Raw genomic sequence first — 4,250 nt, forward strand, 5'->3', positions numbered from 1 at the left:
CCTACAGCCCAACAGGTTCAACCAGTATTAGTCAGGCTCCACACGACAGAGCAGCACCGCCAGCTCCCCTGTGACGATTCCCTTCCCTCTCCTTTTCCAATATCAGGTGGGATTCAAGCCTTACACTCATTTCCTCCAGCCCATTTCATTTAGCAGTTTTTCCCAGACACTTCTCTCTGCTTTTGACTGATGTCTCCAAGATGAAGACAGAAAGAAAAAGTCCTAATTTTTGTTTCCTTTTTTTATTTTCCCCACCCATTGCACAAACTGACTTGCAGAGTCCTGCAGTAGCCACGGTATCTCTGGAGCTGGGCTCTCACACGAAGCTGAGCCACCAGCTCCTACCTTTGTTGGAGCAAGAACATACCTGGGCAGGATGAGGAACCTCTGCTTCAGCTCGGTTTGTGAAGTGCCACAGAGGGAAACACAGCCCCATGGACCAGAAAGTTGCAGTCTGGGGCTGAAAAACACCTGAACAACCTCTTCTGAAGGATCCTTCTTTCATGTCCTTCCAGCCAGATACACGGGAAAGCCGTGCCCTTTAAACTCTTCTCCTGAAATAAATAAATAAATAACATAAACCAAGCCCCTGGGGACTGAAATGAGCTTTAAATATTTGAGCAGGATCCCGAATTGGGGGTGTTTGCAGGCAGGGCACCCTCACGCCCGCAGAAGGGGAGCTCCCTGTCAGAAAGCATCACCATCAGGTGGGACACAGGTGCCTCCTTCATCTCGCTCCACCGTGAGAGCCCCCAGGGGTTCGGTTCCATTCCCCCGGTGGGAGCTCCCATCCCCACATCCAGCCAGGACCTCCAGGTCGGGGGATGCTCCTGGAGACCTTCGGTGCCAACCCCTCAGCGTGGTCAAACCACTGGCCCGAGTGCCTGCAGTCCCTCGGGCTGGTGCGATGCCACCGTGGATTGGGGTGGAAAAACACCACCAGCCCCAGCAGCAATTAACCGTGGAGGGTGATAACATCTTAAATAATTCTACCTGCTGACAAAGGGGTTGTGCAGTTGCAATACCTCAGCATGTGTCTGAGCCAGAGCTCCACAACACGCCATGGCTTAAGCAGATTTTTCACCTGTGAGCTGGGGGTGCCTCGTCTCCCTGCCCAATTTTAGTTTTCCACCCTCAGCACCAGTCCCCCAAGAGCAATAAATGTCGAGACAGTGCATTGCAGGAGGGAAGGGAAGCACTGGGAGAGGAGCACCCTCAATTTGGTTACCTGCCTTGCTGCAAGGGGAGCCAAACCGTGCCAAAACAAAGCCAGATACCATTTCCTTATATTCCTTTAAAAAAGATTATATGTTAAAGAGAAGAAGAAAAAGCGCAGCCTCTTCTGAGTGCTGTGGGAGATGCTGGAGGGGCCAGATACCTGGGACAAACCCAGTCCGTGGGGACAGAGCCACCTTCCCCACTGGCTCCCAACACCCGGGAGCTCTCGGGATGGGTGCTGGTGCCCGCACTCCCCTGGAGAGCAAAGTCCTCCCGGTGCGGCTCGGCACTTTGCACAAGGAAGAAAGAGATGTGCCGGCGGGGTGACGTGGCCGTCCCACCCACTCCCGACCCCGTTCCCCTCTCGCCCTGCAGGGCTGCACAGATCATCCATCTTGCCAGGAGATGTGGAAAGCACCGTGGGTCCCATCTCACAGGGCTTCGCTCTCTCTCTCCATGTAAACACGCACAGGTTCTCCCATGGCCACGGGGAGCTGCTGGTGACAAGGACAGATTCCCCTCCTGGCCAGGTTGTCCCAGGAAGGCTGAAGGGCTGCCCCCCCTCTTTCCCTCCTCTACTCTTAATTTCACACACAGCAGAAAACGTGGAAGATGACCCTTCCCTTCCCTTCCCTTCCCTTCCCTTCCCTTCCCTCTGTTGGAGGCACTTGGCAAAGCCGCAGAACGACGTTGGCTTGGCTGGTAACAACCCTCAGAAATTGCTGGCTGCCTTTCCTGCCAGGACGCAGCTGGATTATCCCCCAGGACCAACTTTATTTGAGAGCGACCCACAGCAACGCTGTTGGCGAGCACAAAGGGACCCAGACCTGCTACACCCAGCCAAGGCAGCTCTTCTTCCCCTGGAAATGAAGCAATCGAAAAACCCAGAAAACAGACACAAGGAGAGCTGTCAGACCTGGCTCTCGCATAACAACCTGCTCGCTCACTCTTCTTGTAAAAAGAGAGTTATACCCTGCTCTGAGCCGTGGTCCCAGATGGATCAAGCCTTTGTGAAGGGAAAAAGCACTCAGTGATCTGGTTCTGATTTCCAGTGGCTGAGCATCCCAGCACAAATCCCATCAGGACGGCAGAGGCTGGAGCAATCGTACTCTAGGAAATATCTCCTTAGAAGGGACAAGGCTTTAGGAGTGGGGAGGCAGGAGGGCTCTGCGGTTTGGAGGAACATTCAGAGCACACTTCGGTGGTTTCCTCTTCGGGAGGGAGAGGGTACTTGTTCTTAAGGGCTTTTAAAATACTTACAGACATTCCCATAACCATTGACACCAAACCCTGGTGCAGCAGCACTATTACACACGGGGAGCAGAAGCACTCAGCTCCCAGGGCTGTGTTTGCCAGGCAGTGAGGTGTGGGGAAAGGATTTCTCTGTCCAACCCTTTCAGGAAGGCAGAGCTCCTCTGAGGTTCACAGAAGGGTTTCTGAAGGTTTCACGTGGGGGAATCAGAGCGATGGAGAGCAAACAAGGGTCCTGCCCAAGGCAGGGGGGAAGAGGGCTGCGTTCAAGTGGGAAAACTGTGGAGCAGCCTCCCTGCTTTCCTGGAAGCTCATGCTTTGCCCCTTTTCCTCACCCTGGCTGTAACAAACTCACCTCTGGCCCCATCCCATCTGCTCTCAAAGCCCGGGACGCTCCCATCCCCTGCCTCTTGCATCCGATCTCCTCTGCAGCGCCCAGGCATCACCCCAAGAACGAGGCAGGTTACGCACAGCCCAGCTTCATTTTCCCTTTTTAGGTCTGATGGGGTTTTCCCCTCCTCGCAAGAAATAGTTTAACGCTTTCCAGAGCTTCTGCTAATGCCTCCTTTCCTCCTCCTGCCCGTTTGTGACACCCTTTGGGGACTGTCACATCCTTCCTGGCAGGATGCAGCCAGAGGGGCAGAGAGGAGGAGGAGGGCAGGGGTGGCAGAGCCAGGGGAGCTCGGCAGGGTCACCCCCTTGCTCTGTGGGGTGGTCCCAGCCTCACGGATCCTTCGGGGCCGGGGTGAAGGGCAACCCTCTCGCCGCCTCCCCGGTGTGTGCCCGCTGCCAGGCGCCGCGGCTCCCGCCCAAGGCAGGGCAGTCCCACGCGGAAGTCAGGGCGCTGCTGGGTGCACATGAGACCTCGGGGGACGGAGACGGGGCAGGACACCGTGCTCGGCCAGGAGCCCCGCCAGCCCCGCAGCCCGTCCCGCCGGCAGCTGCATCCCCCATCGCCGGCCCCACGGAGACCTGCCCGGGGCAGCCGGGGGGGCGAGGGAGGCTCCGCGCTTCACCATGCAGGTAGGCTCCCGCCCAAGGCAGGGCAGTCCCACGCGGAAGTCAGGGCGCTGCTGGGTGCACATGAGACCTCGGGGGACGGAGACGGGGCAGGACACCGTGCTCGGCCAGGAGCCCCGCCAGCCCCGCAGCCCGTCCCGCCGGCAGCTGCATCCCCCATCGCCGGCCCCACGGAGACCTGCCCGGGGCAGCCGAGGGAGCCGGGGGGGTGAGGGAGGCTCCGCGCTTCACCATGCAGGTAGGAGACAGAAACTGCCCACCTGCTCCCCAGAAGCTGCTTTTCAGCGCCTCTGGGCCACCTGCGGCTTGGGGACGGGGGTCACTCTGCGCTCTGATCTCTGCTGCTCACCTGCTTTCAGCCTCTAAACCCCTCGAAACACACCGCAAAGCTCCAGTCCCTCTTCCCAGCCAGCAATCTCCTGCTGGTGGTGGGGAGAGCGGGGTGCGCTGGGGGCTCTGCCCATCCTGAACTGGGAGCCCGGTAGAGCAGAGCCCAGGACCATCGGGCTGGGGGGGACATGCGTGGCCCCAGGGGTGGGTACCGGGGTTCAGAGGGGCCAGAGCACGGATCAGAGAGGGATGGTTTGGTTTAGAGCGAGACCAGGTCTTTCTCTTGTGTAAACCCACCACAAACAGCAGTGGAGGTGACAGCCCCAGGTCTTCCAGGAGTACCTGGAATAAAGCAAAGGGAGAGGGGAGCTGAGAAATATCATTTCTCCAGCTTGAAAGAGAAAAAAAAAAAAGAGTTTTCTTTTACTAAA

The 4,250-nt window shown here is 57.7% G+C and overlaps 1 long non-coding RNA gene across 1 annotated transcript; it reads right to left on the reverse strand.

Annotated features, from left to right (window-relative positions):
• Positions 1–446: 446 nt before the first annotated feature.
• On the reverse strand, positions 447–1,428 carry LOC106887248. The gene is made up of 3 exons (XR_001411836.1): positions 1,379–1,428; positions 1,229–1,292; positions 447–554 (listed from the first exon to the last, which is right to left on the reverse strand). It is a non-coding gene; the product is annotated as an uncharacterized LOC106887248 (long non-coding RNA).
• Positions 1,429–4,250: the final 2,822 nt, after the last annotated feature.

Source organism: Calidris pugnax, unplaced genomic scaffold (assembly GCF_001431845.1).
Source record: "Calidris pugnax isolate Ruff unplaced genomic scaffold, ASM143184v1 scaffold98, whole genome shotgun sequence".
Classification (NCBI taxonomy): Eukaryota; Metazoa; Chordata; class Aves; order Charadriiformes; family Scolopacidae; genus Calidris; species Calidris pugnax.